The 10,268-nt window shown below is 62.5% G+C and overlaps 1 protein-coding gene across 2 annotated transcripts in view; it reads left to right on the top strand.

Annotated features, from left to right (window-relative positions):
* The first annotated feature begins 3,557 nt into the window (after positions 1 to 3,557).
* The window catches only part of SH3BP2 (SH3 domain binding protein 2), a 33,974-nt gene continuing 27,263 nt past the window's right edge, over positions 3,558 to 10,268 (top strand). Inside the window, exon 1 of one of the 2 annotated variants that reach the window (XM_040625241.1) lies at positions 3,558 to 3,658. The gene's annotated coding sequence lies outside the window, so the exon portion shown is untranslated. Of the gene's footprint in view, positions 3,659 to 4,003; positions 4,049 to 10,268 lie in introns of those variants that run through there. The other variant, XM_040625238.1, reaches the window with a different exon arrangement.

The following is a 10,268-nucleotide window of genomic DNA, read 5'->3' as shown; positions in this document are numbered from 1 at the left end:
TGAACCGTGAGCCTGGTGAGTCCGTGCTGAGCCTGGTGGCCAGCACAGAGCCTGGCACCGGCGGTGTGGCTTTGGGCACGGTCAGGACTCAGGCAGCTGCAAGGCTTTGGGGGAGGGGATGGCTCCTGGCCAGCAGCAGAACCTGCCCCCACCCCGTCTTAATCTCATCAAGGTCCTGCCCCACCCCCACCCCCAGACTGCTGCGGCCTCTAGATGTGCTGGGCCCTGCCCGGGCCACCCAGTCAGCAGCCACAGCAACGTCTCCGGTGCGGCAGGACCAGCCGCGCTCCGCAAGTGGCTCCGGCGTGACTTGTGCGCCTTTCGCAAGGTTATGCTCTGGGGAGGCCTGCCCCCTCGTCTCCCCTGGCCGGCCACAGCTCGTCATCGCCTCATCTTCCTCACCTGCAGAGCCCGGCCCACCTGCACACCCTCCCCAGCAGGTGAGACCTGCTCCTCACCCGTGCCCGCCCGCCAGTGCCTGCGGGGGACCCCCGGGGTACCCAGCTCCTCTGCCTGCTGCCTCCTGTACTCCCTGGCTTGACCGGCAGCTTTGAGCTGCGCCCAGGGCCCAGCCAGGGTCCCCCCCGTACCCCTGCCCCCGGGCTTGGAGTCCCACTGGTGAGGAAGGACAGCAGCAAGGTGAGTTTTCGATTCTCTCCAAGCTGGAGGTTGCACCTTGTCCCCCGTTTGGCCGAGACGCCCGGCACACAGAGGCCGATTGCATTCGCAGGTGGCATCTCTCTGGGGTACTTGGTCTGTCCAGACTGTCTGCAACAACCCGGATGATGCGGCCTCTCCGCCATCCGTCACCCGGGGATGCGGCATCTGAAACCAGCCCCTGCCCGACCTGCCTTGCTGCCGTGCTCTGGCTGGAGGCAAAGATGTCTGGCTTTTTTCCACTCTGTTCCTGGTCTATCCGCCTCCCCAGCCACCCACTCCAGGAGGAGGTCACTCACTCACAGTTGACACGATGGTGTCTACTCCTTCTTGTGGGCTGCAAGAGCGGGGCTTTCCCTGCGTCGCCTTGGGGTCGCCCAGGCCCAGCAGAGGGCTGGCACTCGGTCTGCTGAACCATCAGAAAACACATCTGTCCAGCCATGGGGTAGGAAGCCCCCTTGTCAGGAGCTCCAGCCTGGCTGAGCCAGTGCTGAGCCTCCTGGGCAGGGATCCCTGTTCTGAGAGCAAGGTGACCGTGTGGGGTGCTAAAGGTGGCTGACCCAACCACTTCCACAACACTTCTGTGGGCTTGGAGGGGCAGAATTTCAGAATCTCTGGGGTCTAAGTGGAGCACTGAGAGCCAGACTCAGCTGTGGAGGGTGGGCTCCTGCTTGCTCCTATCCTCCACCAAACTTTTGCCAACTCTCCAGTGGATGGCCCCCACCCTCATTTCACAGATAGAGAAACTGAGGCCCTGTTGGTTAAAGGCTTTCCCATAGACTTACCTGCCTCTGGCCACCCCTTGCCTAACTTTGCCCCTTCCTCTCCAGTGCTTCTGTCTTCGTCCTGGTCTCCTCCTGGTAGACATGGGCCTCTCCCCCATGCCTGGGTTCAGGGCCTGGCCACTTGGTTTTCCAGCCTCTCCCACTCCCCCTGCACTTCTGGATAACTTCTCTGATCTCGAGTGTATCTTGCCGGTGGACGTGTGAGCTATTACAGCCAGGTCTCCCTTTTCTGGGGCCCGGGACGCGTTGCCAGGCAGCTCTGGGACAGGAGGACAGTGATGTGCCTAAGCTCTGTCCAGCTGCCACTAGGCACCCCCTTTTCCTGGCTAGGTCTCCTTAAGGCCCCAGGGACCTCAGCCTCAGCATGACCTAAACCCAGCCCCTGGATGCCCGCATCCCTGCCTCGTTCAGAGCAGCCAGTCCAGGCATTTCCCCTTGCTGGACTCTGGCCCCTCATGCCCAGTGCAACACAGAGAGGCAGACCTTAGCCTCCCACTTGGGTGAGGCCCAGCCTCTGCTGGGCTGGTGTTCTGCTCTTCCTGATGTGGTTTTGGAATATAGGTGAGGTTTGTTGGGTGAAGTCCGGAGCCGACGTCCAAGAATTCGAGACGTCTTTGGTGCAAAATGGTGGTTTTATTAAAGCACGGGTACAGGACCCGTGGGCAGAAATCGCTGCTGCCCCAGGGTCTTGAGGAGTGGTAATGATATACTCAGGAGTTGGGGGAAGTAAGGAAAAGAGAGGTTTCAGAAGAACTTTCATACCTACAAGATACCTGAGGCTTTGCCGTTGTCAAGTTAAGGTTGTTTTTCCCTCTAGCAAGGGGGATTAGCAAGGTATTAACATTAAGATAGTTGGGAGATCCCTGGAAGAATGTCGCGCATGTCCCACCCAAGAGTGGGGGGGGGGGAGGTTGCAGGGCATCAGCTTATGGTTTGTCTTCAGCTAGCCTTCTGTTCCCTCATCATTCCCGCCAGCCCTTTCGGGCCCCCAGCCAGATCCCGTCCTTCCTCTGCTCACAGCTTCCTAGGCTCTAGGGCCAGGATCCAGCCCCCACTCCTCGTAGGGACGAATCAGTCTTGCCTCCTGCTCCTCAAGCCCTAAGCACTGGGGCCCCTTCCCCAGAAGCCTCCACTCGCCTACAAGCTTGCAGGCCTTGCTCCCTCTCCCTGGAACACCTTCACTCTCTCTCCACAGCTCACATTGCCTACTTGGCCCTTACGGTTCCCGGGGGAAGCTATTTCCTCTCTGAAAGGTCCTTCCCCTATGAGGCCTGACCTGCCAAGCCCCTTCCTCCACTAACACCCTGCCCCTTAAACAGGGTTTTCTGGGTCTAAAACTGGACCCTAATGCCTCCCTCCCTTCCTCAGATATGGGGAGGGACCTTGTTGGTTGGGAGCTTCCCAGGAGGCAAAGTGAGGTACCCTGTTTCCTGAGCCTCACAGTCCCGCAGCCAGACCCCTGGGCCGTGGGAGTCCAGACCTGCTCAAAGGGCTGTGTCTCAGTCTGGAAGCAGCTGACGGTGCCCTGAGGCTCTTTCCCAACAAGGGCGAGGTTCCGGAGGTTCAGTTCCCAGCAAGTCCTCCTCTGCCAGGAAGGGTTCATTCCGTAACCCCCTGTCCCGCACCTCCCGGTCAGAATCAGACCCATGAGTCAGGGGTGGGGTCAGGGACACACAGCACCTCCTCCTGCAGGATCAAGATCTCGGGGCGGGGGTAGGGGGGTGGGAGCAGCTGCACCTCCCCTAGGGCCACAGGTGTCGCGGGACGGTCTCGCCCAAGGAACAGAAACGCTGCTCATTTGTTCACTCGCCTGCATTTACTGAGCACCTACTGTGTGCTGTGCACAGATGGTGTGTCCACGCCCGAAGCGACCGCCTGCCTCCTCCTCCCCGGGAGCGGGGGTGGGGAAAGAATGGGGCTCCTCGCAGGCCGAGGTCCCGAGCCCCGCCCCGCGCCCAAGCTCACCCCTATCCCGCCGCTATCGCGAGCCAAGTAGCCCGCAGATGGGGGCGTAGCCCAGAGCCTGGGGAGGCGGGGCCAGGCTGGCGGGGCGGGGCGTGGGCGGGGCGTGGGCGGGGCGGGGCCAGGACGAAGGGACGGACCCGGGCGGGCCCGAGCAGCCTGGCTGCGGGCCCCGCGGGCGGGAGCGCCTGGCGGCGGAGCGGGGAGCCGCCGCCGGGACCGAGGGCTCGCGGGCCGGGAGCAGAGCCTCGCGGGTAAGGCACGGGTGGGGCGCAATCTCGTCTCCCAGACTGGCCGGGGTTCCCCGGGCCAGGGTCCTCGGCGCCGCTGCCCGAGGAAGCGTGCGGGTTCGGGGGAGCGCTCTGTGTACACCGGAGGCCTAGGGGTGGAGGGCGGTTGCGTCGCGTCTGTCCCGCGTCCCTCTCGTCCTTCGGCCCCCACCCTCCACCCCCGCTTCCCCAGGCCCCTGGGGCTCGTGGGCTGCACAGCCCCCCACCCCCGTCCACGCGACCCACTGGACCTGGCCTCTGAGGGCTCAGAGGGGGAATTACCCGCCACCTCGTCCTGGTAATCCAAACTTTCCTTCCCTCAGCTCAACAAAGGTGGGAGGAAAGCTGACTTTTGGAGCTGATTCACACCGAAGTGTGAGTGACTGATAGCCCCGTGGCCCTGGGGAGTCTGCGAGTCTTACTTGGGGGAACAGTGAGTGTCAGAGAGAAGGGCAGAGTGGATGGGAGAGTTTGGGGTTGGGGACAGCCTCTGGCATGTGGGCTGGGTCCCTCCCAGCAGCCCAGCTCTTTCCTGCTGCTCTGGGCCTTGGCTTCCCCTGATGAGTGGTAGGGACAGTGTGCTTCCTCTGAGAGTGCTGGGAGGGACTGAGTCCTGCTGCGATGTGTCAGCCTGGAGCCTGCCCTCTCTGCCACCCTTTGTGCCCAGGAGTGCCTCACATCTGTGCCTCACATCCTCCCTGTGCCTTCATTTGTTCATCTGCCAAGGCTGCTGATGTCTGTGCCTGCAGCCGGATGGCCATACTAAGTACAATGCCCCTCCCAAGCGGCCGGGCCCAGCATGAGGGTTCTCTGTGGGACCGTTCGGGAGCCCGCGTATGGGACACACACGGGATCTGCTTAGGAGGGGAGTAGCCAGCCCCCAGCACAACGAGAGCTCATGAGATGTTCCTTGCAGTGATGGCGATGATGATGAAATGTGTCGGATTTTTTTCTCAATGGTCGGAGGTCCAAGGGGACAGGGCAAATCCTGGAGTGGGAGCAGGATTCCCGGTTTATGTCCAGCTCAGCACTGACTCCATGTGACCCTGGGTCAGTCTCCTGTCCTCTCTGGGCCAGGCTCTTCAAAAGCAGAGGAGGGGACTGGGCTCCATCTCCTCCTGGAATCTCTGCCCCTGTGTCCTTTACCCAGAACACCCACCCAGGGGGCCCCTGGGAGTGGGGGCTCCACTCCTGGTGGGCCAGGGGGCCAGGATGGTGGCTCCGAGGGGTAAAGACTCTGTCGATCTCCCCTTCCCTAACTCCACTACCCAAACTTGGCTCTGTGTCCCATATTGGAGCATACCCTGGGCAAAGAGAGCAGGCAGATGGGCAGACAGCTGGATAGGTGGTCCAGGCCAGTCCCTGTCAGCTCTCTGGGAAGAGGGGTGGGGACAGGGTCCTGCAGAGTCAAGGAGGCTGACCTGGGAGAGATAGACGGTGGGTGGGTGGGAGGCAAACCTGCTTTGGCCCTTCCTGTTCAGGTGGACAGAGGGAAGCGAGGTGCTGAGTTAGCCCCTGCCATCCACCCCCCAACACGGATGCAGGCACGCGTGCAGCCCTGCAGATGGGAGGCCTGAGGGAACAGAGAGATGAAATGATCCAGCTTGGTCACAGAGGGGCTAGGTCCTGGCTTTGAACTTGGCCACCCGCCTTTACCGGCTGCACGGTCTTGGCCAGGAAGTCTCGTGCTGAGCCTTGGCTTCTTTTTCTGTAACCTGTGCTAGTGAGCCTCTGCCTCATAGTGGGGGTTGAATGTCCACAGGGCTGGTGACAGCTGGGCCACCTCTGCTTGGGAATAGGGGTGGGGCCAGGCATGGAGAGGTCTGCGGCAAAGGGCAGGCTCCTAATCCCCGCCTGCTTGGGTCTCGTGGCAAAGGCCTGAATCTGTCAGGAGTGGCCAGGGTTGGAGGGCCACTTGGGTCCTCCTGGCTTCTGTCCTTAAAACTCCGTAGTGAGATACCGAGGCTCAGTGACCTAAGTAAGACCTAGGTGCAGGCGTTCGTGGTTCTTAAGTAACCGTAGGTAGTGGGGCCTGCCCTGGGCAGCCTGGCTGGGGGAGGGTGGGCTGCAGGTGGCCTGGAGATCAGGGTTTGCAGTCAGGAGGAAGGGCTGCTCTCTGAGCTGTGGTGACAGCCATGGAGGCAGGGACAGACTGAGCCAAAGGCTGCCAGTGGGGAGGGTGGCAGACCAGTTTGACCAGAGTGGCCTGGTGTGCGCCGGGAAAGGTGAGGACATGGATGGGGCAATGGGGGCAATGGGTGAAAGGGCAGAGGGGCCTGGGAGGCAGAGGGAGGGGCTCTCAGAATGCCGAAGTCCTCCCCCAGGGTTGGTGGCCCCTCTCCAGAGGTCTCTGGATCTCTCCATTGGTCCTGACTGGGCATTTACAGGCTGTGGGCCACTTAAGTTCCAGAGGTGGTGGGAAAAACATTCTGGGCTCTGTGTAGCCTCAGGCGGGCAGGCTCAGCTTTGCTGCCCGAGCCCATCCTTCGCACCCCGCAGGCCTGTGCATGGGAGGACAGACAGGAGGATGCCAGAGGGATGGATGGAGCTGCCTCTCAGCCCCAGGCCGGGAGACCTGTGCCTCCTTCGTGAATCCCCCTTCCTGATCCTCAGGTGGTGGAAGCCCCTGGCTCTGGGTCACACTGATGGAGTTGGCCTTGGGGACTAGGCTCCGAGCTGCACTTGAACGCTAGGAGCAATACAGGTGCAAGGCCAGCTGGCTCTCCTTGGGGGGGGGCTCACTGTGCCTGAGGTGACAAAGGTTCCCCCCCACCTCCTTCCATCTCCCCAGGCACCAAAGATTCTGAGGCCACCGGGGGCCACCTGAAGGGTCAGCCCGTGATGGAACCTGCTGGCAGGACTGGTGTTTCCTTCACCCCTGGTCCAAAGCCCAGTGGGGACTGACCCTTGGCCCACGTGGGCTGGCCATGCTGGGTTCCAGAACTCTTTGCCAGCTAGGCTCCCTGAATGGTGTGACTTGCTTGGTCTCTGGAGGCTGTGTCCTGGGGAGGTCAACGGGGCCTGAGGAGTTGGCAGGGCACCCTTGTGGTATCCACACCCCTATCCCCTGTAGCCACACTCTGATTCCGAGAAGTGCCCTCTGTTTCCTTGTGAATCAGATGTTTATTGCGCGGTTGCTGAGCCCAGGGTGGGGATGGCCCACTGCCAAGCATGCCTGTTTCAGGCCACTGGGTGGGGTGTGGGTGCCTGCCTGCTGGAGCCTGCAGAGGGAGTGAGGTCCTGCCCCAGGGTCAGCCAGACTGATGCGTGACAGCTCCCGACCGTGGTGTGTGTGCTGTGATGGTGTGAGTTCTCCCATGGGGTGGGGGTGGGGACACTGAGCCAGCCCGCCAGGCTTCCGGGGGGCTTCTCAGGGCTGGCACGGAAGCAGAGGGGCACCCCCTTCCCCGCGCAAGAGCGGCCTGTGTCCACTTCATGTCTGACCGACTCTAGGCTTTAGTTCCCTCCTTGGGAAATAGGATGAAACCAGTGCTAATTGCTGGTATCCTTGGGAAGAGTAAATGAGATGCTGCCGAGGAGCCCTCACTGTGGGGCCCCATCGAGGCCGCACCCCCAGGCCCAGGCAGGGCCTCCCTGCCTGTGACGCTGCACAGGTCGCATCTTTGACAGCTCCATTTTGCGGATGTTCTCCAGCCTTGCCTGAAGTGGTGTTGTAATCCAGCAGCTCTGCTCTGTAGCCGTTGAGAGCCCTGTGTTCTCATACCCCCGAGCTGCCCTTGAGGCCCCACCCGCTGCCCTGAGCTACAGGAAGAGCCGGTCCAGCCCCTAGCCCTCACTGCTGGCTGCCCCCAGCAAAGTGGGGTGGGGGGGGTTGTCAAAGGTCAACCTTGGGCCCCGGAATGCCAGGATGGGGCCTTGGCTTGGCCCCACACTCCACTTGGGGCTCTGGCTGGGGGCCTGGGCCTTTGCCACCCTGCGCCAGCTCTTGTCTCTGGAGCAAAGGTGGACCCCCTTCGGAAAGCTTCTGCCCCCAGCCCTCTGCTGGGCACTCTGGGTACCAGGGCTGGGCTCAGCGTGGGCCCCGGGAGTAGACCGGCCCACAGGCTGGAGGGCAAGACTTGCTGGCAGACAGACGCCACAGGTACCAGCTCAGCCCTTGGCCCACCCTGCTACACCCCCCCCCAGTCCATTTCCTGGTCACGATGGTTACCTCTCTGCCTCCCCCTGCCCAGCTGGGAACTCTTGAGAGACAGGGCCACGTCTGAATGCCAGTGCCCACATCGACCTGGCCCAGAGGAGGCTGAGGGAGCCTGTGGACTCTCCCAGTGGGAATTCCCACTGAGAAGCATCTGGGAAACTCCCGAAGGCCCGAAGCGCACAGGCAGGTGGCACCGGGTGGGGCCGGGTTCTGCGGGCGGGCCGGGCCCTCTTTGAAGCTGGCTTGTTACGACCTGCCCACATTTAACTGTCCGCTCAGCGTCTGAGACAAATGCGCTCCGTCATCCTGGAAGGCCTCCGCTGCCCCGCTTAGCGCAGTTGCCGATTAGATAATCGTGGTGGTTGTGCCACAGCCTTGCTGAAGGGTTCCCACTGTAGTCCGCGGCCCAGCCGGCCACCCTGCCCCGGCCGCGGGCTCCAGATGCTCTCTGTAGCCCCAGCATGGTACAGACGGGAGACTCGGGTGGGGTGTCCTTGGGCCCCACCATAAATGTGGCTGTTGCTTCCCAGAGACATATGTTAGGGCCAGGACTGGGGTCAGCCCGGGCTCCCCTGAACTGCAGGCCATTGTGGGAACCTGCTCTTTGGGTCCCAGGGAGCCAGTCCCTGAGGTGGGGTTGGATGTGCCGTCAGCAGGAGGGCAGCGAGGAAGGACCCAGAAGCCATGAACAGACAGGTGTGAGGAGGACAGCCTTGTGTCAGAACGGGAGGGACATGTGCCAAGAGACTCGGCGCCTACCTTGTCTCCTGAAGAACGCCGCTCCCTGATCCAGCTGCTCCCTCTCCTATTGGGGCCAGAAAGGGATGAGCAGTTTGTCCTGACTCCCTGGGTCTCCTGATGGCCGGGCAGACACAGGGCTGGGAGCCAGGCCCGGCAGGCAGGTCAGGGGTCAGCTGGGCAGGCAGAGGACGGAGGGGTTGCGTCTCCTACCACTCAGCCCAGGATGGGAAGCGGCTTCCTGCTGCCGTCACAGAGGGGCCCAAACCCGCTAGGAATGCAGGGTGGCCGCCTGGCGCTGAGCAGGCTGCATGGTAGTGACCCGGCTATAAGAGGGCCTCAGAGCCCCCGCAGGTGGGGTCAGACCACCTAGGCCTCCTGTTGACCCGCCCAGCTCCTGTCAGAGCTGAGGGAGCTTGGCACTAGAGGCTCAGGCTACGGCGTCTGCCACCCTGCACCCGACCCTGTCCCAGGACCTCGTCTGTGTTGGAGCCCCAACTGGTCACCCTTCCTTCACACAGTCCTCCTCCCCTCTGCCGCCTGTCTTCTCTCAAATCCCGCTCAGGGAGGAAACGCTCCTCTGGGGGACCTTCCAGCGACACTCTGATGCCTGGTATGGGCCAGGCCTGGGGTTCCCAGTGCCGGCTCCTTGCCACAGTGAGCTGCTAGTGGGTGGGCCATGGAGGCAGAAGACTCTGGAGTAACCCCCCCCCCCCAGCCCAGTTTGGTTCCAGACCATGGGCTGCGGCTGCCAGAGGAGGGTCATGCCTGGCCCTTCTGTTGGGGGTCTGTCTCTGGTCTGGTGGTGGTGTACAGAGAGAGTCCCAGGCTAGGAGCAGGCCCTGGGTGCTGCCCACCTAGGCCTCAGCTCCAGTGGTCCACAATGGAGCCAGAATGGAGCCCGTCTCGGTGGCCCTGACCCGTTCTGGGTTCGGAAGGTTTGCCCCCTGGGGCGGGAACTCTCTGAAACCAGTCTTCCCATTTTCCTGAGACTGCGACCGGAGGGTACAATGCTGTGGTCGGTGGTAGCAGTGCCGACTGTGGGGCAGGAAGTTGCTGGGGAAGGAAGAAAGTTGAGAAAGAGATGCCACTCCTGAGGGGATCTGGGAGGCCCTGCGCCAAGCTTCCCGACAGCCAGGCACTGCAGGGCCGCTGCTCCGGGTCTGGGCCTCAGGAAGCCCAAGCCAATGGCCTCCATGTTGAGTCATGTACCCTTCAAAGACCTGCCCTGCACGGAGCCCTGCTGGGTGCCTGGCCTGCTGGTCCTGGCCCTGCTAGTGGGCAGCTCCCAGGACTGGCACAGGAGATGCTGTGGGGGCATCCATGGTGGGGCCTCCATGAGGTGGGATAGGAAGGGGACAGAGGGGGCCAGGCCAAGGGTCCCACGAGGTGTGCCGGTGGGGAGGCTCTAAAGGAGAGGCCTGGAAAAGGCAGAGGGCGTGCAGAGGTCAGGCCGAGGGGCATGGGAGGGTCTCGAGCAGGGGTTGGTTTCTATTTTCAAAGCTCATTCAGGTCTGGAGACCCTCCCACAGACCCCATCCCCCTGCAGCCATGGCTGTGGGGAAGCGTGGGTGGAAGTGTGTGGGGAGGGTCAGACCTGCAGGAGGGCTAGGCTCATGGTGGGGACAAGGGGTCCGCTGACTCGGGTGGAGTCAGTGACCCCCTCACTGAGGGACCCCTGGGGCTGTGGGAGAGACA

The sequence above is a fragment of the Ursus maritimus genome, unplaced genomic scaffold (genome assembly GCF_017311325.1).
Source record: "Ursus maritimus isolate PB19 unplaced genomic scaffold, ASM1731132v1 scaffold_8, whole genome shotgun sequence".
NCBI classification, from domain to species: Eukaryota; Metazoa; Chordata; class Mammalia; order Carnivora; family Ursidae; genus Ursus; species Ursus maritimus.
Note: the sequence above shows the minus strand (reverse complement) of the source record. Positions and strands in the feature narration are given on the sequence as shown.